At 38.1% G+C, this 25851-nt stretch overlaps 1 protein-coding gene and 1 pseudogene across 7 annotated transcripts in view; one reads left to right on the top strand and one right to left on the bottom strand.

The window, feature by feature from the left end:
• The window catches only part of FILIP1 (filamin A interacting protein 1), a 284939-nt gene that overhangs the window by 84816 nt on the left and 174272 nt on the right, over positions 1 to 25851 (bottom strand). The gene's annotated exons all lie outside the window — the stretch shown is intronic.
• LOC118758335 (U2 spliceosomal RNA) lies at positions 3848 to 3990 on the top strand (annotated as a pseudogene).

The following is a 25851-nucleotide window of genomic DNA, read 5'->3' as shown; positions in this document are numbered from 1 at the left end:
GAGCTATTGACTCCTAGCTTTGGACTGGTCCAGCTCTAGCCATTACAGCCATTTGGGGAGTGAACCAGTATGTAGAAGATCTCTCTGCTTGTCTCTCCTTCTGATTCTGTAAATCTACCTTTCAAATTAAAAATAAACAAGTAAATAAATTAGTAAATCTTAAAAGAAAACTCACACAGCTATGCTAGAAACCATTCATAAGACAGGCATTTGGCCTATTGGCTATGAAGTCAATTGGGATGCCCTTGTCACATATTGGATACCTTCGTTCAAATATGGGCTCTGCTCCTGATCTAGCTTCCTGTTAGTGAATGCTCTGGGAGGCAGCAGGCTACCATTCAAATGGCTGGGTCTTTGATACCATTGTGGGAGACCTGGATTGATTTCCTAGCCCCAGCCATTGGTGGCTACTGGAGAATGAAATCGGTGGATGGCAGCTCTCTCTCTCCCCTCTCCTCTCTCTACCAAATAGTATATATTGACAGAACAAATATTACACATTGTTTAAAAATTACATGTATTTTCTCATTTAAAATCTATTTTAAGGGATGTTAAATGATGTCAGAAATTCCCACAATAAATGTCAAAGTTGTATATACACTGTGCTTATAATTAATGAAAAATACATATGAAGAAAAATATTTGAAATTATTCTTTCAAATTGGTAAAATTATGGATGATAATATTCTTGATAACTTTTAAATTTCTCTACACTAGGAAGAAAATTTTCCTTTCAATCTTTTTTAAGATTTTTCATTTTTTTTCTGTTATTGTTCATTCTTACACTATTTTAATACCACAGAAATATTACATGTATTTGTATGTACTGTGGTCCTATTGAAGAAGGCCATGAATCATTGTTATGCCTAAAAATTTCTTTACTACATGAACCAATCTTCATTCTCTTGAAATCAATAGTACCTTACTAAGTAAGAATGCACATATTGGGGGTTGGCACTGTGACTCCACTAGCTAATCCTCCACTTGCAAGCATGGGCATTCAATGTAGGTACCAGTTCATGTTCCAGCTGTTTCACTTTCCATCCAGCTCCCTGTTTTGGAAGGCAGGAGAAGATGGTCCAAGTCATTAGGATCCTACACTTGCACAGGAGACCCAGAAGAAGCTCCTGGCTTCAGATTGACTCAGCTCCAGCCATTGCATTCATTTGGGAAGATCTTTCTTCCTCTCCTTTGCTTTAATCTTCCTTTTCAATGAAAATAAGTAAGTCTTGTTAAAAAAGAATGCATATTTTGAACTAATTTTACTTTCATGATTAAATAATACAAGTTTTTTTTTGTTTTTAAGTTCTTGGGGTAGTCCAATGGCACAGTGATTAAAACTGCTGCTTGGAAAGAATACACCCAGTCTCAGAGTATTTGGTTTAAGTCTTGACTGTTCTACCTTTGATCTAATTTCCTATTAATGTGTACCCAGAGACAGCATAAATATTGGGATCCCTGCCACCTACATGAAAGACCTGGATGGAGTTCCTGGTTCCTGGCTTCAGCATGGTACAGCCTGGCTATTGCAATTATTTGGAGAATGACAAAAATCTCTCTCTGTCTCTCTCTATCTCCTTTGCCATTCAAATAAAATGAAAATAAGTACATTTAGAAATATTTTTTAGGGTCTGGTTCAGGGATCCCATATGGGTGCCGATTTGTGTCCCAGCTACTTCACTTCCCATCCAGCTCTCTGCCTATGGCTTGGGAAAGCAATAGAGGGTGGCCCAAGAAATTGGGACCCTGCACCTATGTGGGAGACCTGGAAGAAGTTTCTGGCTCCTGGCTGCAGATCAGCTTAGCTACAGCTATTGTGGCCCTTTGGGGAGTGAACCAGTGGATGGAAGATCTTTCTTTCTGTATCTCCTCTCTGTATATCTGCCTTTCCAATAAAAATAAAAAAATCTTTAAAATATATATATATAAAAGAAATGACTGAGCTAAATAATTTCTACTCAAAGGAGTAATATCTAATCGAATATCTGGTCATCTAGTGCCCCCAAATTCAAAACAATGATGTTTTTATTATGTCCTACTATGCCTAAAATTGCTTTTGTAAATAAACATCTATTTTAGCTAATAACGTATTGGCTCTACATATATAATATGAAACTAACATATTTTGCAGAGAAGAACAGAATCACACTTAATAACAACCAATCTTACATTGTACTTTACTGTGGACAAAATTCGTTTTAGGAGCATTTTTAAATTTTCTTTCGTTAACCTCATTGTACAGATCCTACAAGGAAATTAAATAACATACCCAAGGGTACATCGTTAGTAAGAAATAGGGTTATGTGGGCTCAATTTTTTTTGGCATTACATATTGCTGTGGGGGGTCAGTAACAGTTTTCTGTGAAAATATGATGTAAGCGCAGAGTGGGGGAAGGTCCCAGAGTGAAACTCACCAGGCAATGTTTGCCGTATTAACTTTGTGTTGCTGCCGCCATCTGGTACAACTTTCTCACACTACATAGCTTGATTGGCTATCCATCGTCTTGCCAATATTTTTGCGGCATTTTCATCTTTTTAGTAACTTTCCTAAGAGTGCCCCACGTGAGGCTTTAGAGCACGTGAAACAGTGAAACCAACCCTGTGAATTCATTTCTCCTTCACTCCAAGACCCCTTGCCAAGCCACTGCTTCTGCAAGGCAGCCCTACAGCATGACTGTTTCCAGCTTACTTTGAAGTAGATAAAATATGCACTCATGGACATCTGTCTGTTATTTCCTGTGCTCACAGCTTTGTTCTTTATTGCCAGAGAAGTCTATGGATGATGTCACTTTTCTCTGCAGAGAATAGGCCATCAGAGCTTTTCACTGACATAATTATCTGTAGCTTGATTCTGGGCCAGAAAATTCTCAAGGCACAGCCCCCAAAAGAATCGACTCTACTGTGCTTGCTATTCTTAAACTCTTAAAGAGACAGGATACCATTTCTTTTTTCTTTCTTTTTTTTTTCTCAGACACTGATAATGGTATTTTTGTTTGGTGATATCAAGTAACAGAAAGTGAACTGGAGCACTATTCTGTGATTTCACGAGGAAGACCTTCGGTTCAATGGGCAGCAAACTCTGAAGGTCGCTACAGATCAAGTACACAAAGCAAAGCTTTTAGGGCTTAGTCTTCAATGCTATAGCAATGCACCACAATCACTGAATAGACTGGGGATCTTCTGAATCTGCAGCCAGAAAACTGAGCTCTCAACCAAAGCTAACCATGTGAAATTACCCACTAGGTGAAAGGCTTAGTTTTTCACTCTCAGAAGCCAAAAACATCAGTATATTTAAACCTTACAAGACACTAGAAACTACCAGAAGAGTGGCCATATATTCTGAGTTTTCACTTCTATTTTTACACAGATCTAAAACAAACTGGGTGGTTCACTAGAAGGCTTGCTATTTTTCATTCTGTTTGGCGTCATAATCTTGTAAACAAGCTTACCTTTCTCCCTAAAACTGGGTTTCCACGGTAAATGATCAATACTATAATGTTGTAAAGTGTGGAGGGGGCTCTAGTGGAATTGGGGCGCTTGAGTTGATCTGGCTCTGTAGCTCCCTACGTATAGAAGGTAAGATCTAAGAAGCCTCTCAACTTGCTCAACCCTGATAGAAACAATAAAGTCCTGCTGAGCTCAAACAGGACAAATCGCATCACAGAATGAAATATACGTATCATTATTCTCCTGCAAAAAGAAATTGTTTTTGTTCTCTTCTACATTGATTCTGCTTTAACGAGCTTGAAATGTGCTCTGAATGAATTAATATGATGAATTAACAATAATTTTTAATGGTTTAAAATTGTGGTATAATAAAAGTGCAGTTTTAAAAATAAACATTAAAATCGCTTCTCGGCCTTTTGGCTAAGATCAAGTGTAAAAATAAACATTAAAGAAGTGATTAAAGAAAAAATGAGGACCAAGGCCCCATCTTTAAAGTCTACTTGGCTAGGACTAGTTCTATTAATAGCTTGATGGAGAACCTTTCAGGATTATTTTCCCTATACTTACATACAGTTTTCTCTCTTTCTCTCCATCAGAAAATGTGCTAAAATGCTTCATAAGTGTTATCCCATTTATTAAACACTATTCATATCACCACTTTATAAATACAGCATTTCAGGACAGCTCAGAGAAGTTTAAGACATAGAAATAAAGCAGTGTAATGTCAGTATTCAGACGTAAGCAAGCTGCCTCCAGAGCTAGCAATCTTAACACTACACCTTATGAGTTGTATATAAAATCTGTTAGATACGTATCGTTTTACTTTTTAATTTAACATTATAATGGAATGGTCACAGAGAATTACGTTTCATTGACACTAGCACTCATTTTACAATAACCAACAGTTATATCCTGCTATTTCTTCAATAATTACATTACATCCTCTATTTTCACATGTCCATCTCAGTTGAGAATTTTCAGTTTTCCTGAATTATTTTCTGTCCTAAAACTACAATCCAACGTTTAGATCAAATACTCAGAATTTTTTTTCCTCACAGAAAGATCAAGTATATTGGAATGGACTTTCAAAGTCCTGAATTTGTTTGAAATGAAGATCCTTGTTGTGATTTATACCTAGAGTAATCAAATAAAATCTTTACTTGATATCTATTTTTTTGCCCCCCTCCCTTCTTTAGATAGAAGTTGAAGGACTGTTCACGCCTTCTCTTTCCTCCAGGGCGGACACACTGCAGCGGGAGAGGCTAACTCTGTTTTCCTTCCCTTTTCCTCCACTCTCTACCCTCCCATCCACCCATGCCCCGGACCTCCCTTTCTTTATTCAATTTGCCAAATTACTCATTTGTTCATTTTACGGGTATGTGAAAGATATTTGGCTAGTTATTGTGGTGAGTGTCATAACAGTAAGAAATAAATCTTATGCTCACATTGTTTTGCAATTTAACAGATTGAGATTTGCAAATGCAATTCACACATCTAATTGTTCACCAGGCCACATTCGTAAGGTAAGGTAAGATGGGAAGAAAGTTCTTGAGCTTTGAGACAGCATTGGGAACTGTTCACTTCCCAGTTTTTGACCAACCTAAATGGCTGCACTCCTTAGCAGGTCACATGATTTATAGAATCATAGGAATGAAGAGTACGGATGACTTTTCATATCTTAATTTACAGTAAGGAAATAGAGGCTCAGAAATTTCAATATATGACCCAAATAATACAATTAACCTGTTGTAAGTTATTTATTAGAAGCCAGATCTCCTTATTCTCATACCAGAGATCTCACTATATGCCAAGCTACTAATAAGTACATCAAAACAGTCTAAAGTCAGAATTTATATGCTAACTAATTTTATCATTGGATATGAGCAATCCTTGTGAAATAACACTTTAATATGTACTTGCATGATATTGGACACACTTAAAAAACTGCTAGCATGCATGTCAATGGCAATTTGTGACTATACAACCAAAGCCCTAAAAATGTAATTGATATTTCACCTACGTACTCATTACCTAATGCATTCATATAAATACAGTTGGAATGTGGTTACTGAGTTTAAACCATTTCACTCAAGAATTTAACCGAGCCTACATAAAGTTTTACTTAGAACATTCTTTCTTCCCATATGCAGCAACTGGCTGACAGATTTCTCAGTCTGCTTGAGGGTAGACACTGGAAAATATCATTTTATTACTAGCTTGTCAACAACCACTTTCAATTATAGAACATCATTCAAAGTGGGAGGCACCCTTGTTAAGCATGCTATGCTTTGTAATCTCATTACCTGTAGCCCTTTAGGCTTTTTTTTTTTTTCATGATAGTCTAAAGCCTTATTCTGGTAGCATGATACTGGGTCTGGTATCAAAAAATCTCTGCTTTATTGGCTGGTATAATACTTCCAATGATTTTTCTAGATAAATGACCAAGAATGTCTAAGATTTATACAAATAGCTGAAAACATTCTGAGTCAGACATTCTTGATTATACTAAAGAGAACATGGCTGAAGAGTCCCCTAACTTATTTCAAACTCATACTGCGCATTGCTAGTTACCAAGTTGACAAGCATTACTGTTTCAGACAACTGATATACATTGACATCTTCTGAGTTTTTGTGGTTAGGAGCTTATCTGACCTGTCATCATCACACTTTGTCATCTTCCCAAGTGAGTGGTCAGTTGAAAGCATGGTGAAAATAACTAAGTAGAGGAGGCAGGTGGATGAGATCAGCCAATGAGAGCTGCCAGATTTCTCAATGCTGAATTCATTTCATGTTCAACAGCGGCCAATCTTATTAAATAATATTATGTGAATATCCCTAGGTTTCTGTCAAAATTCTCCACTTATTTTCAAGGCCAATAAGTATGTAGTGACTTCACACATGCTTACTCCTTAGAGCTAGTTTAGCAAGATACCCAGAAGCTACAGCAGTATGGTCCTAACTGCCGTAGCTTAAGTCCTTGCGGCTGCCTCATGAATGGTGTCACATTTATGAGGATCAATTCTGAAGGCTCTCATCCAAAGATGACTTAACTGCAACAAAACTATTTGAAGCATCTGTTTCTGAGGTATGTGGCATTGCTCTCCTAGCCCCACCTGTGAATGATTCACCAAACCCATAAATGAAGGACACTACCATACACGCCTTATACTACAGCTGTTTCAAAGTGGAGGCATTTGGTACTTTTGGCACCACCAGCGAAACCTAGGGAAAACTCATCTCTCTCATCCTTTATACTTAAATCTGTATTTGGCTCAGTCATCATCTTATCTAGACCTGTATCTCACCTACCCTAATCTCCTGAAACTCTTCCATATGCTCTCTGAAGCTCATGTTCAACTGTAAACCAGTTCTTCTAAGTTCACAAAGTTTTCAGAGAATGCTCCCTTCACCTCTTCAGTCTAAGGCAGTGATTAAAATTTGGGTGAACTTTCAGATCATATGAAGCTTTGAAAGAAGAACAGCAATGCTTGCCTCCTGCCTCCAGAAGTTGCTCAGTTGATCTGGGTTATGGCCTGAGCAACTGTAGTCACTCTTGAGAACCATTTTTCCTAAAAGAATCATGCTCCTCTTTTGAGGACACAACTTGCTCAACAGCCCAGAAGTGAATATTTTTTTCTCCCTTTTGTACTCGTGGGCTTGAAGCTGGGATATAAGTCCTTGTTCCTCGTCACTGCTTCAGGATCATTTTCTCTCCTTTCCTGTCTAAAATGTCCTGGTTGTGAGGATCATATCATTAGATAATATCAGCTATTATCCTCTCTATAGCTTTCACACTCTCACTTGATTGATCAAACTGTCTTTGGTTATATCTGACTCCCCATTTCTAATATTTGTACCTATAACTAGAGAAAAACACATCATGCCAAGTAATCTCTAAATCCATGGTTATTAGCCTTAACTGGGCTATGCATGTTACCAAGAAATGAGCTTATTCCTCAACGCACTCTAATGTACTACTATTTCACTTCTTCTCCTCCTTTATGAAATCTTTGATATAGCTTTGCCTTTGTCAACTCCTTGTCAAGATAGTTGAAATATCTAGGGAAGAATTTCTACATTCTCCTCCAATCTGTAGACCTGCTCTATCTTCACCTGGAATGACTCTTCTGTTATTTGCTAGTGTTTCTGGTTAATGGCAATTTCACCCCTTGTCTACTAGATCTTATCCTTTCTTGACTACAAGACATCATCAATGTTCCCCTTCATTCCAGCTCACATTCATCAACAAGCAAACTCACTGTTATCTTTTCCATCAGATCAAGACCTTTCTTGATCACCTGGTTTTATAATTTTACAGAACATTTTTATACGATGACTCCTAAGATGATAATCCCAGCTTAGTCTTATCCCTTGAACTGAAGACTCATCTCCAAACGCCTACTGGAGATCTCGGTACTTGACTGTGTTCCAAGTCTGTCATTCTTCATGTGCAAACTACATTTCTGGTCTCCAGTTGCTTGCTCCCCAGCTGGGGAGCAAATGCCAACCTCATCTTCTTTTAACTCAGGGAAAGCACTTTTAAATCAATCTTGCCTAATTAATCCCTTTCTCACATGTTCCACATTTAACCTGCCATGAAATACATCTGTCTTACAAAAGCTGCATAAAATGATAGTAACCTAGTCTAACCACCATCATCTCTTTTCTGGATTACCCAGCACAATTCAACTTTGTTTTTATTTTCCTGAGGCTCACATCATTTCAGAAGATGAGAAGTAAACAAAGAACTGACATGGCAAATGCTCTTTCTGTACTTTCTCTATATATCCAATCACTGTCATCACAATAATGTTAACCGTGGTTTAGAGTGCATACAGAATTTTCTGAATGCACAATTAGATGCTTAAATTTTAATAAATGTAACTTGCAAATAATAATTAAGCTCCTACCACATGGAGGTTAGTATTACTATAAGCAGTGAAAATGATCCAAGGGGCCAGTGTTGTGGTACAGAGGATAAAGCTGTTACCTGCAACCCTGACATCTATGGATGACAGTTCATGCCCCAGCTGCTCTACTTGCAATCTAGTCCACTGCTAATGGCTTGAGAAAAAGCAGCAGGAGATGGACCCCTGATACCGATGTGGGCGACCCAGATAACGCCTCTACCTTGTCTAGCCCTGGCTGTTACTGCCATTTGGTGAGTAAACCAGCTGATACATTAACTCTGACTTTCAAATAAATCAGCAAAATTCATGTTTCAAAAAGAAAAATATCACATAAACCCAAATATTTTAAAAATGGGCTCTGATTTTTAAAAATCCCTTGAACAGAATATGCAAATAAAGTCATCTTTCATTTTGTTTAAATAAATGAGGGGGTAGGGAGGTAGATTTCTCAACCCCTAATTCACTCCTCAAATGCCTGGGAAGTGGGAGTTCAATCCAGGTGAATCCGACAACTTGAATCACGACCTCCTGTCTCTCAGATTGTGTATTAGCAGGAAGCTGGGACTTGAAACCAGGTACTCCCACATAGAGTAAGGGGATCCTAAGTGGCAGCTTAGTCATTGCACCAAATGGCCACCTTTAAAATAAAATAAACAAATAAATATACAGATAAATAAATAGACTTGTCTTGCAAAAAAGAAAATGAGATAACAAGTATATGGAAAAATTTAGACAAACTGTAATGAGAAAGAATTGGCCCTTCCACATATGAAAGCATATGACAGTACTATGACAATTAAAAGATGGCATCAGGGCATGGACCAGACTAAGAAGTACATGGAAGAAACTAGAAACCCAGACAAAACTAAAATACTGTACTACAGGATAAAAGTGACATTTTAAATCATTGAGGAAAATAAACTGCTGAATTCATATTTAGTTACTGTCTCTCAGTTATGAAATAATTTATTTGTATTTTACTGTGTGACACAAAATCTAAGTTTTTGCAATTTATGTTTTTTAGACATCTAGATCCTTCAGAGGTATCTCTGAAGTTCCGTGTTCTAGTAATCTCATGTTCCTTTGTTTTCCTAGCCTGCAGGCAGCAGTTGCTTCTTGCAATTACCATCTCTGGTTACCTCAGCTTTTTATTACCTCTTCTCTGTTTAAAATATATCTAGTATGCTTTTTGTTTCCTTGATACACACTGGCTTAGTATAATAGACGCCTACAAGAGAGTAAAAAATGACTCACTTTACTTAAGCTAAGATGATTTCCAGATGGATTAAATATTTGAATGGGAAAAATGAGGGGGGAAGTATTAGAAGAAAATCTGAAAGATATTTTTCATAATTTTATCATAATCTAATTTTGTTTCATAGCAGAAGTCATAAAAGAAAAGATTAATGTCTGGATAATAATAGTAATAATAAATTTTTCAAAACAAAAATTTATCAAGCAAAACCAAAATAAAAATACTGATTAAAAAAAAATCTTTGTGATTTACAGCTGATATCACAGGCTAAGAACTCATTTTTTTGAATAAAAAAAAATTTGGGGCCCTGCGCAATGACCCAGTGGCTAAACCCTTGCCTTATATGCACTGGGATCCCATTTGGACACCAGTTCGTGTCCTGGCTGCTCCACTTTCCATCCAGCTCCTTGCCTGTGGCCCTGGTAAAGAAATGGAGGATGGCCCAAGACCTTAGGACCCTATTCCTGCATGGGAAAACCAGAAGAAGCTCCTGGCTCCTGGCTTCAGATTGATTCAGCATATCTTTGGCCACTGCAGCCACTTGGGGAGAGAACCAGCAGTCAGAAGATCTTTCTGTCTCTACTTCTCTCTATAAATCTGCCTGTCTATAAAAACAAATAAATCTTCTGGGCCTGGCGGCGTGGCCTAGCAGCTAAAGTCCTTGCCTTGAATGAGCCAGGATCCCTTTTGGGCACAGGTTCTAATCCCGGCAGCTCCACTTCCCATCCAGCTCTCTTCTTGTGGCCTGGGAAAGCAGTCGAGGACAGCCTAAAGCATTGGGGCTCGGCACCCATGTGGGAGACCTGGAGGAAGTTCCTGGCTCCTGGCTATGGACTGGCTCAGCACTGGCTGTTGTGGTCACTTGGGGAGTGAATCATTGGACGGAAGATCTGTCTCTCCTCCTCTCTGTATATCTGACTTTCCAATAAAAATACACAAATATTTAAACATAAATAAATAGATAAATTTTTTTAAATGCTTGCTCATGGTAAAAAACCAATGATCCAACAGAAAAATAAGCAAAGCACAGGAGCAGGCTAGCTGCAGAAAAGGAAATTTAAAAATCTCGCAAACATTTGAAAGGATGCCCAATTTTATTCATAAATGTAATGTAAATTAAAGAGCATACAAATGCTGGCCCTTTGTAAATGCAAAGCCAATGGATACTCACGTCACCTTTTAGACTGGCAAAGAATCTGTAGGACAATCTGGAATGTAATTGATAACATACACTATTGTCAAGAGTGTGTGAAAAAAAGACTTATAAATGACAATTTATCAAAATATGTTGTAAATTTAAATGCCCTTTGACTAATATAATTTCCTTTCTTGGAATTTAACCAAGAGAGATGCACTTACATTTGCCTGAGCTTAATGTATGCATGCAGCATTGACTGTAATAACAAAACACTGAATATGGCTTAGATAGCATTCAATAGAAGGCTCTATTAGGAATGTGACCACTATATAGTGTACAGTTATTAAAAAGAAAGCAAATGTACTAATAGAGAAAGATTTTCAAGGCAGGTATAAGACATGAAAAAAGGCTAGTTCCAGAAAAGTGTATGTAATATGCTTCCAGATGTTTGAAACACACCAACGTAAAAAAACATGCATTCATACATCATACTCTTTTCTAACGTCTCGACCATATGTATGAATTAAACACTCAAAAATTTAAATAAAATATTTTAACATAAAATTTCAAGAATATTAGACTTTGCTCTCAAATTATATTTCCACGTTGTTACCTGATTTTTGAACATGGTTCTGTTCATTTACTTGCTTTAACATTACACCATGGTTGCTGGGCACATGATTGCAATAGGACTCCCAAAGATACTAGAATAACACGTTGTCAAAAGATAATAATCTGTGAAACACCTGGGCGGAATGGAAGTGTAGCTGAGTCCTTGACAGAACATGCAAGCTAGTCCCAACAAATAATGGTGCTGCAGTAGCCTAAGAGTAGGTGTCTGTCACTTCACAAAGGAACAAACCCAAATGGCAAATAAACATACGAAAAAATGCTCAAGTTCCCTGGCAATAAGGGAAATCCAAATTAAAATATCAATGAGGTACCACCTAACGCCAGTAAGACTGGCCCACATGAATAAAAGCACCAACAACACTTGTTGGCGAGGTTGCGGGGAAAAGGGAACCCTACTCCACTGCTGGTGGGGCTGCAGGCTGGTACAGCCTCTATGGAAATCAGTATGGAGAACATTCAAACAACTCAAAATCAACATACCGTATGATCCAGCAATAGCACTCCTAGGAATATATCCAGAACACTTGTTTTATGAGAAACCAACATGCACTCCTATGTTCATAGCAGCACAATCAGTAATTGCAAAAACATGGAAGCAGCCAAAATGCCCATCAGCAGAGGATTGGATAAGAAAGCTATGGTTCATCTACTCCATGGAATACTACTCAGCTATTAAAAAAAACAAAATGCAGTTCTTTGTGGCCAAATGGGCCAAACTGGAAACCATTATGCTAAGGGAAATGAGCCAATCCCAAAAGGTTAAATACCACATGTTTGCCTTAATTTAAGATGATATGATGTTATGTATAACATGTTATGTTATGTATGTTATTTGTTGTGTATAAACTAAAATTGAAATGTAAGTGAGGTGGTCACAGAAGGTGGTTAAGAACTCGCATTTACTTTTTTTTTTTTTTTTTTTTTTTACCCTAGAGAGGAAGGGGTTAGGAGACCCAGGCCAGCCTGGTGCTGGTCAGCCTTGAGGGTCTCCTAACCCCTTCCTCTCTGGCCCTGAGAAGCATGGCCTCTTTTCCTGCTTTGGGATTCCACCAGAACCCTCTATTTCTTTTTTTTTTTTTTTTATATATTTATTATTTAACTTCAGTAATTACATTGTATTATGTGACACAATTACATAGATACTTGGGTTCTCCCCACCCCTCCCCAAACCCTCCCACCATAAGAACTCGCATTTACTTTTAACATATTGGTTACTCATTACTATGTCAATTAATTCCATAATGATGTAAATTTTTGCTGATGGTATGTTGGAGCTTTTAATTGACTGGGATGATACTCTGCTGGCTCTGTCTTCAGACCAGAGAGGGTATACCTGCCGTTGAACTTGACTGGACAATAAGATGCTGGACTCTATGTTTGGTATATGCTTGCAATAGGGGAATTTCAACTGAACTTGAACTGTGGTTATGCAACAAGGTGGAGGAATCCACCATGGTGGGAGGGTTTGGGGAGGGGTGGAGAGAACCCAAGTACCTATGAAACTGTCACATAATACAATGTAATTAATGAATTAAAAATAATAAATAATAATAAAAAAAGAGTAGGTGTCTGTGAGAATAATTGCTTTCTTACACCTAATAACTTCCATTTGATGAGGACACATTAGAAATAAAGTGAGACAAAATTAATGAAGAAAATCAATGCACTCTTGTTAGCCTACATTGAACAAGTGGACCTTTACTACCTTTTCTGTCAAATCATTTGCAAAAATATGTAACAAAAGAGAATAATCTGCAAGAGGAAGAGGCTCCAAACACTATATAAGACAGGAAGTGTTCAGGCTACTGCAGATAGATAAGCATGACAAGACCTCAGACTATGGGGTGTCAAGGGGACATGCAGCAAAATATGAGACTGGAGTGGTGATCAGGGACAGGCTATGAAAAACTTCTCACAGCAATAGAGACCCTGTGAGTATATTAACCCCCACCTCCAAAAAAAAAAAAAAAGACTTTTACAAAATTGCCTCTTGTTGTACTGTACAGAATGAACTGTAGAGTGACAGCAGTTGGGAGATTTTCGTATTAAAAAATGAAGAAGTCAAGGAGGTTCCCAAAGTGAAGCAGTGGCAGTAGAAATCATGTCCCTCCGTTTATCTGAGGCTTCCTTTTGGACCACAGGCCCTCTCCTGTTTAGCTGTAATTCCACAATTGCCTGTTAATTATCCTTAAGTCCGTTGAACCAATTGCCACTGCTAGTAGATAAGAAGAGTAAGATAAGATAATAAGAATGCCTGACTGCTGATTTCCCTTCTCTGCAGCTGGTGGTCAACAGTGTGAGAGATGTTAACCCTCAAAGGAACAGGTTAAGTCTCACCACTACCTGTACCTGTACTCTGTCTCATGGGTGATGAAGGGGAAATCTGTATTCTTCCTAACTTATGCAATGATAGATCTGGAGAGAAAGAAGTCCAATGTCCAGAGCTTTCCATGCTCCATTCTTTAGTTACCAGAGAAGTGTCTTCGAGCCAGGATGTGTCAGTGTGTTTTCCATATAAGGCCCTGCCGAGTTACTTTGTACTCAGCATAGTTGACACTCAGGTTGACATATTCCGCCATAAACAAACCATGCAAGTACTGCCAAGCTGCCAAATAGTCAGGGCTCAGACTCAGTATGCAACATAGATCTTATGAGCATGCAAATGCTGGCCCTTTGTAAATGCAACCCAGGAATTTACATGCTTTTAAGGAAAAAGGCATGTACATTTTAATGATCCTGGAAAACAATGTACCTTATGCTGGTTTCCAGTTTAAAGATGAAAAGTTTGCCAGTTGAATATTTCAAATAACATACATACACACACAAATAAAATATATAACTTTGTTATTATTCCAAGATAGCAGTAGTAGTACATGCCACCTCAGAAGAGACACATTAAGGATCCAAAAACAGTGTGACCCTATTCAAACATCATGCAAATATGGATTCTGAGTCTGTGCAATCACACCTGCTAAGAAACATATTTCATGTATTGTTTATTTTCCTCATAAAATAGCTAATCTTCATAGAATCATGGGCTTGCCAATTTGCTTTTATTATTATTATTTGCAAAAGGCAGTGGGAGAACAGAAAGTATGCTAAAATGTATGCTCATTGTTCCTGGTTTCCTTTCAGGCACTCACTCAGGAAATGCTGAACATCGAAATAAGTGTTCTAGAGATGAATGGCTGCTGCTTGCAAAGGCCCATAGCAGTCCTTTCCTGCCAATGCAAACACACGCTATGGAGACACAGGACTGTTTCCACAGACAGGATTACACCTTAGCTGCAAGACCCAGGTGACAACATCTGCGATCAGATTTTACTTAATTTTCATTCTGCACTAATATCACAGTCAAATACTTAAAAAAATTCTCAACAATGCCCTGCTTTCTTCACTTTAAAATTCAGACAGCTTGGATAACTGTAGGCCTGTGTTGACAGCACTATGACATCAGTCTCCAGGCCCTTCACACTTTACAGCTGGTCCTTGAGTGGTTCATTTGGCGCTTATGAAGGTATATTTCAAGTCCCACCAGTTAGCTTTGTGCAGAAAAATATTCCACCACCTTGTCTGCATTTATAACTTCATCTGGAAAAGCCAAAGATGCTTCAGATCACATAAGACTAACAGCAAATCTTCCAACACCAGCAGGAAGTAGCTAAGATATGGCCATCCTTTAAAAAATTTAAAAATCTTATCTGAACATCTGTATACTACATCAAGGTGCTAATCCTTGAGAATTGTGCCAATACTGTGATATTTCACTGACTTGAGCAATAACAAATTTACTGTGATCTATATGGCAAACATACTGATTTATATTTTATTCTTTAAAAAAAGGTATTTATTTTACTTATATGAAGTGTATAGTTAGTTACGAACAAGAGAGAGCCGTTATCCACTGATCCATTCAACAAATGGCCATAATGGCCATGTCAGGAACCAGGAGTTTGTTTCTTCCAGGTCTCCCACGTGGGAGCTGGAGCCCAAGCACTTGGGCCATCTTCCACTGCTCTTCCAGGTACACTAGCAAGGAGTTGGATCCTAAGTGGGGTAGCCATAGCTGGAACTTGAACTATTGCCTATTTGGGATGCTGACACTGCAGACTCTGGTTTTACCTAGTACAACCACAACACTGATCTCCATTTTATTCTTACAACATGTAATAATAGGTTCAAGCATTGTAACACACTAGGTTAAGCTACTGCCTGCAATGCTGACTTCCAATATAGGCACTGGGTTTCAAGTCTTAGCTGCTCTATTACCCATCCAGCTTCTTGCTAAAGTACCTGGAAAAGTAGCAGAATATGTCCCAAGTGCTTTAGTCCTGCCACCTACATGGGAGACACGGAAGAAGCTTCTGGCTTTAACTTGGCCCATCCCACCCTGGCCATTTGAGGAGTGAATCACAAGATGGAAGTTCTCTTTCTCTCTCATTTGAAATACCATTTGTCAAATAAATAAACCTTTAAAAATGCATAACAGCTGCAATAAATGTTTTATATGGAGTAATAGCATAAACAAGAAAAATGCACCTAAGTTAAATAAAAATTTACTTCCAATGTTTTAACCACCAAATTGACAACGTCATTAGCAAAAGCCATAGCTGGGTTAATTACAAGTGATTTCTGTTGTTCACATTGTTAAAATTCCACGGGGAAGCATGAAAAACACAGCAAAATGCAACTGAGAATAAGAAAAACTAACCATCCATTCAAACTGCGATTTAGAGACCAAAAAAGTTTTGGTGTTTTGTAAACTCCAAAATTTGTTTCATGTGGAGGAAATCCTATTGTTAAGTAAAAAGGCTTCTCCTGGTCTGTGGAAAACGTTTTCCCAATGAATTTGTTCTTTACCTTGAGCTGGTAAAGCAACAGCACTTTTGGTACATAACAGGCTGTTAGGGTACATTTGCTTATTTCATGTGATTTAAAATCATTCACTTTCTAGCATTGGCATAAAGAATTCTCTAAAATCAAAATATTGGAACAGGGTGACAACACAGTCTCTGAGATTGTATACTAAAAGAAATGAAGTTGGCTTTGGGGTCAGAAGTGCATGGGACACCTTAAAAGGAAGTGCTCTGGGGGAAGTTTACTTAAACCCTTGAATTTCTGTTTACTTTTCGTCCAACCTTTTAAGTTTATTGTGATGATTTTGAACATAATAATAATGAAGACCCTGGAACATCCTATGCTGTATAAGAAGGAGAAATGGGCAATATAGACATTATTATTTTCCCTTTTCCATTTCATGCCATTCATTTACTTTCCAAGTTTGTATTATGGAAGAACCTTAAATACACAATAAATAAGCAGAACCATATAATCTACTCCCTTATATACTTTTTTTGAGGAGGAAAGGGTTGAAGCATTTTCAAAGAAATTCCAGAAGTCCCCTCATTCCACCCAGCAATGAGGACAATATGACAGATTTCTCAGATAGCTACTTCAGTAACTTTGGCCTAAGACATCTGGGAACATAAATAAAATCATGTGCTGGAGAGAAAACAAAGCCAAATTTTCACCATGACTTGACTTCCTCAAGGAAAGTCTCTTCTCCAACATTGTCACTAATGGTACTGCCAAAGCCAAACCTCTCTCTTTAGCACACAAAACTTACAGAAAAAAAAAAATTAAATAGCAATGCATTCTTTGTTTTTGTTTAGCCAGTTGAAACTATGAAGTAATTTTATTTTTGTAAAAATGTATTTAATTATTTATGTACTTATTTATTTAAAAGATAAAGTTACAGATAGGAAGGGAGAGAGGGAAAGAAAAAGAGAAATGGAGGGAGGGAAGAAGGGAAGGAGAGAGAGAGAGAGAGAGAGAGAGAGAGAGAGAGAATGAATGTCCATCTGCGGTTCACTTCCCAAATGGCATTAATGACTGGAGCTGATCCAAACTGATGAAGGCAGGAGTCTGGAAGTCCACTGAGCCTCCCAGATGGATGGCAACGGCCTGTTCACTTGGGCTATCTTGTGCTGCACATTAGCAAGGAGCTCGACTGGAAATGGAACAGCCAAGACTGAAACCAGATGCTGATATGGGATGCTGGCATGCAGGTGGAGTTTAACCTGTTCTGCTACAATCTTTAAAATGCATTATTAAGTATTTCATAGACATTATTATTAAGTATTTCATAGACACATTATTAAGTATTTCTATCTTCAAACAGTTTGAAACTTAAAATAGTTTAAAGTGAAAGACATGGACAAGAAAAAAACCTTGTTAAAAGTAGTCAAACAATGTGGAAAAGATATTCATTTACTACTGTGAGAATTGGAAAATACAGAAAGGAAAATACAGAAAGTAAACACATGATTGGGAGATTTGGAAAATAAAAACAACCAAAAAACCCCCATATCATACATCCAAATTCCCTGGGAGACTGAAGCCTTGCTGACTATCTAGCTCCCTTCACATGAAAAGCTCACATGTCCGTTACCAAGCTGGTGGTAAGGACCACATGCGTACGGGAGAGACAGCAGGCAGAGGAGTAAGGGTGAATAAGTAGGAGCAGGTAAAGAGAATTAACCCTGACAGTAGGTATCCTTCCATCTGTGAAGCGAATGGCAAGAAAAGGAACAGAATGAGTAGAGACCCGGGGATCCAAAGAAGTGGAGAAGAGCTCAACCTGCTTAGTGACACAGAGCATCAAAGCCCCTCGGAGAATGAGAAGAAGTGCAGGAGTGGGGATCACGTAAGAAGGCTTTATTAAACATCTATGAATCTTTACATGTCCCCTTTCATAAAAGAAAAAAATGTTAAATGCCTAAACACCAAAATCTTCCCCCTGGTATCAACCTCCTCTTTCATTTGGAGCACACTTCCTAAATGCCAGTATGATGAATGGCCTGCTCTCAGCTTTCATCCTGAGCTTCACAGCAGTATGAAAAACTCTAAATATCTTCTTGAAATTCTCTCTTCCCTTAAGTTCACGGCACACCATGGTTCTCATCTACCTTCCTCTTTAATTGTATCTTCTTTCCTTCAATGGCTGTATTTCTCTCTCTTTCTCTCATTTCTGTTATATAAAGATGCTCCCGGCCCGGCGGCGTGGCCTCGCGGCTAAAGTCCTCGCCTTGAACGCCCCGGGATCCCATATGGGCGCCGGTTCTAATCCCAGCAGCTCCACTTCCCATCCGGCTCCCTGCTTGTGGCCTGGGAAAGCAGCCGAGGACGGCCCAAAGCTTTGGGACCCTGCACCCAGGTGGGAGACCTGGAAAGAAGTTCCTGGTTCCCAGCTTCGGATGGGCGCTCACCCGCCGTTGTGGCTCACATGGGGAGTGAATCATTGGACGGAAGATCTTTCTCTCTGTCTCTCCTCCTCTCTGTATATCTGACTTTGTAATAAAATAAATAAATCTTTAAAAAAAAAAAAAGATGCTCTCCCTGGGTCTGTCCTTGGTCTTACCTTTTTCTTTTATTTGCTATCACTTAGCTTCGATGATTGTCTCTTTACATGAGTGTAGTGTTTGATTCTCTGTATCTTTGGCATTCAATATGATGGTCATTAGTCATCTGTGACTATTCAAACTTAAATAAATTAACATGAAGATTAAAAATTCAGTTCTTCCACCTTAATAACCATATTTCAGGTGTTTACAGTCTGCGACTAGTGTCTCTCATATAGAACAGGGCATATACAGAACATTTCATTCTCCATAGAGAGCTCCTTTATAAAACATGGATCCAGACTGCACCACCTTCCAAAGCTTCAGACCTGACGTGTAGATTTCTACCCAGCATCTTTCCTGGAAATCATTCAAGAACCACAAATTCATCACAATCCAGATCTTTATATTTCTAAGTATAGTCACCTATATGAACTCTAATTTTCAAAATGGTTCCATGTAACGAAAGCACATGCACAAATAATTAGGAAATACTTATACAAGTAAGTTGGAATATTTAGCTATAGTTTTGTGCATGGAAGTAATAAAGACTATTTTCACTGAAAAATTCAGGTTATAGCTACTTAAAAGGAAATTTCCATCCATTCCTATTACCTGTATAGAATATTTTTGCAGTGCCCATAGTCTTTAAAATAATAAAGATATTTTATTCTTTGTTAATATGCATATTTTAAATCAACAGTTCTAAATTCTTTCCTACAGTGTCAATGACTCCATTATCCTCATTGAAGATAAGCCAACTTTCTGATTCTATTAGGAGCACAGAAGTACTCTGCTTGAAACAATGAAAATCAGACAGCGAAGTTCTTTGTTAAAATATTGACAACCCTGCTGGACCCATGAGATCCTGAAGCACTGTGTTTAACAAAGACTCAGATCTATCCCTGATTTTAATCAGAAAAGGCAACCTGTATCTTCATTGCCTCCTAAACTTAGCAGAGACATACCATTCTCAGCACGCTGGCCATTTTGGTGGTGTAAGGTTTCACTGGGCAGTCACTCTCAGGGTGACCTCAGTTTGAGATTCTAAACATGGAGCATATTAAGTACAGGTGAGTCATCAGTTTAAAAAGCCACAGAGGGTAAATGAAAGGCCCATTCTTCAGAAGCACAGAGGTCCTGAGGGAGGTTTTACCATGTGACTAATGGAATTCATTTAGGAAAAGAAAAGGCATGTCTAAAGAAAAAGGTGGTAAATGGTATTATTGTGTTAGGATAAGTCTATTGTGGTCAGTTGCACTGTGTAATTTCCCCATCATCATCAACCCTAAATGAGCTAGGACATCCCTCATTAAACATGATAGAAAAAGAAAATCATAAAGTTATGCTAGGAATTTCATAATAAATATTTGTGATCATTATTGTTAATCCAATAGTAGTATTATATATACTATGATACTTGTACTTCCTCCATGTACATTTAATTGTTTTATAGACATAAAAATAATCTTACAAGTGTGTCCTAGGGAATTTAAGTATGAGGACATTTTGAAATTAATCCACATTGCCAACAGACTAACATGATACATCTAGTCTTTCTCTTCAGTGCAACAAGCCATATGGAGGAAGTAAAGACATTTCTCTCAGGAAATAACACGTAAGACACTTAAGCAATATATACATATGTGATATGTTCATATACACTATAGCAAAGTCAGATTTCAGGGTAGAAAAAGACAGGTGTGGAGAGCAAGTTATCAAAAGTGATTCTAGGAAAGAGGCGAGGCTTTAGTTGTCCCTAGTGAGGTATTACTTGATATAGAGAGAAGAATGAGATAGGACAGACACACAAGCCCTAAATTTTCCTAGATAGCCTTAACTATTATCTCGTGAATCTTATGAGTAGTTTCAGGTAGGAAAAACATAAAGGGACAAAGAAGAAAAAGACTACTGGGATTAGAATGAAGTGTTCACATTTGTGTGTGTGTGTGTGTGTGAGAGAGAGAGAGAGAGAGAGAGAGAGAGAGAGAGAGAGAGAATTGAGGGAAAACATGGAGACTTCCTGATTAGATAGGATGGTCATGTTAAGGAAAACTAAAGATGAGCTTTTACAGCTAAGGAGAAACCAGTTAATACATCACTTTTTGTAGCCCAGCCTGAAGAATTTAAGTCTGATAAGGTCTCAACGTGTCTTATAAATTCCTAAGGAGCAGAATGATATGATCAGAGAAACACTTCAGTAATATCTGGCAGCAGTTATCACCTGGTCTTATGGTCCCCAACCATCATATTTATATAATGACCCAGACTTGCTCTCCCCTCCAAATCCGGTCATCATTTCAGGAAGTTTAAACATTTAATGGGAGATTGAGCCATTTCTGTACTATTTCTTGACCTCATTAATTCCAACTGACTTCACTTTCCAACACTATTTCTTGGATTTTGCATTAGTTTAATCTGTGCCACACAGAAACTTCATATGCTAGTAACTCAGCTTCCAAACGTTTCAGTCTTTTCTTGCTAATCCTCCCCTTGATCTGTACATGTCCAAGTACCCCTTCCTTGCTGATCATAGTCTCCTGTATTATGCCTTCTTGAGTATCTATTGCTTACCCCATCTCCTCAGATAACTGCCAGTCTAGATACAGTGCTTTAAAATGTCTCTCTTTTTATACTCAGGCTTCCAAAATACTGATGCCGCTGCAAATGCACAATCTTTCTCCCAACTGAATCTATAAACCAATGCTTTGATGTGTTCCTAGTCATCTTCCTCTGACTTTCCTTTGAGCAACAATTCAGCATATTACATAATCTTTCTCATGGCCACTGCTCTGCTCTGCTTTCCCCACTTTCAGCAAAACATAATTTTGTCTTTTCAGGATAAAAAAGCTTAGGCCTCAAGGGGATTTTCTACCTCCAGCTTTATATGTTAGCTTCACAATTACACATCTTCCCTCCTCCACTCTATTACAGAAAATAAAGGCTCTCCTTCTTTCCATGGTCAAAACCAAGGTCAATGTCAAAATGATACCTTTAATTTACTTTCTCCTGTCTCCCCTGTCTTTCTATCATCAATAATCCTTCCTCTTTCCTATATCCTTGGCTATACTCCTTTCTGGTTCTATATCCGTTAACACATACACAGGAAATCTCTTTCAACATTAAAAACTTTCCCAGCTTATCCTGAGTAGGGATTACACAAAGCGTTCTTGTATTGATACTACACTTAATCTTAGCCAAAAGGCTGAGAAGCGATGCACGTTCTTGTATTGAAACATCACATGGTACCCCACAAACATGCACTTCCTCCCTCAATCTGAGTTTCTCTCTAGGAATTATCCCATCTGTCTCTGTCTTTCTCAGTCCAAATTCCCCAAATGCAACCTATTTTGACTAAATTTAGTATCACTTCAACCCCAGAGGTTCCCATCATTCCAAAGGGAACATCATACAGATTGAGAGTAAATTGAGGCCTAAAATCAACATTAATAAAGCCAACCAAACCTTTCGGATTCTACCAAATTTCTCTGTGGTAGACACTGTTTTAGCCTTTTCAATAATTCCATGTTTCACCTAAAATCTAAAAGCAGGGAAAGGCAACATGGTGGCTGCAAATCAGGAGGTCAACAAACGTGCACTAAAGACTTACACAGTGTCAGAAAAATAGTTTACTACTAAGCTAAAGAAGAAAGAACGGAATGTTCTCTGGCTGTTTCAGAAACAAAACAGCAAAAAAAAAAAAAAAGAAAAAAAAGAAAAAAAATCACCTGAGCAAATCTAATTCTAATTAGTACTTATCAAAATGAATAAATATTTTCTAAATTCCTGGATTTTCAATAGGACATAATAGACTATTTTTTAACTTCACTTTTTAACCCACTGAAAAATGGGCTTAAGCACATTAAAATTTCTCTGGGAAATATTATTAGTTACCTGCAGAGTCACAAACTCAAAAAAAAAAAGTTTTTGATCCATTCAGCTGAACACGGTTGTTTTTTGACTGACTGAAACTCTCTTCTGAACAGTCTTGCCCCTTTGGTCCCAAAGTCAAATGGAATTGTGATGTATTGCCCAGTTGCACAACTGAGTTTCCTCTAGGCTTCCTCATGCCCAAGCAAAGCAGAATTAACTGTAATTTTAAAAGGAGACATTATTATATTCAATTAAAGAATGATTTGTTTTATTTCAAAGTTGCAGATGTACATAGGGAAAGGGAGAGATAGAAAATTTTCCTCTTCTGGTTCACTCCCCAAATGGCTGCAATGACCAGCACTGGATCAATGTGAAGTCAGGAGCCAGGAGTTTCTTCTGGGCCTCCCATGTGGGTACATGGTATCCAGGCCTTAGGCCATCCTATGCTGCCCTCCCAGGCTACCAGTAGGGAGCTTGCAATGAGATTATGTTCTTCTAAAATGAAAGGAATGTCCTATATGAAATTGCTAATGTTTTTGTTAGTTATTTTTTTATCAACAAAAAGAATTTTTGTCTTTTTGAATCATCTTAGAAGAATACACTTTTTCCAAGTGTTCTGTATTATGCCTTTTTGATGTTATTAGCACTACTTTCAAAGTTTTGTTGGTTATAGTACAGCTAAGTTAAGTGGCTTTTTTTAAGTGCTATTTTTAGACAAATAAAATGGGAAATTAATCATGGTGCCCGAGTGATGGTCTGGGTGTGCAACTTCAGTACTTTCAGTTTAGTCTGGGAAATATGTAACCACTTTTTCACCCAGAAAGTAAAAATGTTGCCATTTATTAGAAAGAACTTGTTATTGGAAGCAGTCAATGACAAACGCGCAGTAATGGAAACCATCCCAGCTACTTCTTCCTCAGCAATGCTTGTTCTTCATTGTGCCAGTAGGGTAGGCCTGCATCTGCTGATGTGTAACTGGAAAATGTACTTCTCCAAGAAAAGGGTCATGATGTTAGTGATTCAAAACAAGACACTTTAAAGTGCAAAAACACCTGGGGAGGGCAACTGCCTTTCTAATGTGTGTTCATGAAATGTACAATTCAAGGGTTTACAAACAGGTGGCCATTTTGCCTAGCAGTTGAGACACAGATCTGCATCCCCTACCGGAGTATGAACCCAGGTCTACACATTCTGCCTGTTGGCGGATATTTGGGCAGAGGTCCTGCAGACAGTCTCTGTCTCTCTTTCTCCTCACCTTTCAAATAAATAAATAATACTTTCTACACACACACAGTCCTTAGGATATGTGGATTAATAAACAAAACAGTAAATTTGAAAACTTTGCAAGAGCCACCACTAACAATAAAAGTCACACTGTTTATAGTGTTGGTTCAATAAATTCCTAAAGATCACTCAACAGAATCTAAAAGTGGCAAGACATTACTGTACAGAACACCACTTTTCAGGTTTTCTCCCAATAGCCAGACTTGATTTTCATCTTATCTTCCCATTATTCTAAGGCCCTTTCTTGCATGTGACCTTACTTATTTTGACGCATAAATGTGGTCCCCCCAAGGTTGTATTGCTGCAACTTTTCAGGGGACACCATCCACAGAATCATGATTATAAAGACCTGAGAGCTATACAGTGTTCAGCCTGAAAGGCCACAAGGCATTCATGCCATTCCTCACTATCTGGATCTTAGCTAACTTCAAGACTCAGACAGATCTCATTCCATTTCCCTGATGTGAAAAAGCTGCCTTCGATTTCTCTTCCCTAAATAGTTGTACCTTGCTCCAAAGCGGCTGTAACTTAGGAGCTTATAATGTAAATCTACACAAAAGAAATTCCAGATCTCAAGAATAAATATAAAGTTCCTGGAGCCCAATCATCCTTAAACATCACCAGAATATTCTGTATGTGATAGGATGGGAAGAGGATTTCACTGAAGTTATCTGCATCCAGAGCAACCATAACTAAATTGCTGGATGAACTTTGGCCAGTCCCATAACCAGTGTATCAGTACGGTTTAGACATAAACAAAGTAGTACAGATATGACACTTCAAAGGTACCCAACAGTTTCTGTATTTGAAAGAACCATGGAATGCCACCTCCAGAGGATGAGAACTAGAGACACACAGTCACTCCAGGAGAGAAAATACGTAATAGGTGACCTTTTGAGATGTAGGACACATCTAACTAAGCACTCAGTATGTGTGAAGCCAGGGGGCATAGAAAGCTGAGCTGAAGATTACTTATAAGGCACATCCCAGTTCCTTCAAGCATCAGCCCTTCAGTACACTTTTTCTTTTCGTAAATTTTAACTTCTAGTTTGGCAAACCTAGCACATAGTTGCCGCATTCTCGCCAACCCACTCTCATTTGCTAATGCCAACTGTTTGTCTCTCTTGGATACAACACACTCCTCCTCACCATGGGACAATTCTGGTGGAGGAAAATGTTCACTGTAAGTATGGTTTTAAATATAGGAACACTATCATTTTAAGCAAATCTAATATTCAAATATGTATTTATAAATAGATGGTAATCATGTACAAGTGTATATGAATATGAGAGTATTTGCCTTTCAAATGAATTTACCATGGAATTCCTTAAAAAACAAATCCTTATTCTTCTTTCCCCTTCACTGTCTTCCCCACAAGTGATGTCTTACATATTTTACTTACATATGGCTACGCAGAAATACATCTGCTGTGTATAATAAGGATCTTTTAATCATAAAGATTAGTAGGAGGTAAACTGCATTTCTTTGGATCCTTCTGGAAAATTTCTTCAATGTCATTGGTGTGTGAGCTTATATTTTGCATCTGGAACCATATCTAGTACCAATGTGTAATAAAAAGCCATGAATTTTAAATGCCTTTCAGAGTTCACGATGATACAATAGCCTTTTATAGAAATCAGCGTCTGCAGAAGCCACAGGCTTCACAAGAACCACCAGGGCTGAAAAGGCATGAATTGGCAGTGTTGCCCTGTGAAGAATTCTGACAACAATCATACCTCTCAGCTTTACTCATGAACAATGCTCTCTGCAGGGGGCAGCTTAAAGAGTTGAGAGTAACTGATTCCTTACACAACAAATGCTAGCTGACAAAACCTAACCACATTCCTGGGAGTGGTGAAGCTATTTTTAGTAGTGCCGGTACTCTGGAATATTTCATCTTTTGCTGTGAA

Source organism: Ochotona princeps, chromosome 1 (assembly GCF_030435755.1).
Source record: "Ochotona princeps isolate mOchPri1 chromosome 1, mOchPri1.hap1, whole genome shotgun sequence".
In the NCBI taxonomy this organism is placed as follows: domain Eukaryota; kingdom Metazoa; phylum Chordata; class Mammalia; order Lagomorpha; family Ochotonidae; genus Ochotona; species Ochotona princeps.
Note: the sequence above shows the minus strand (reverse complement) of the source record. Positions and strands in the feature narration are given on the sequence as shown.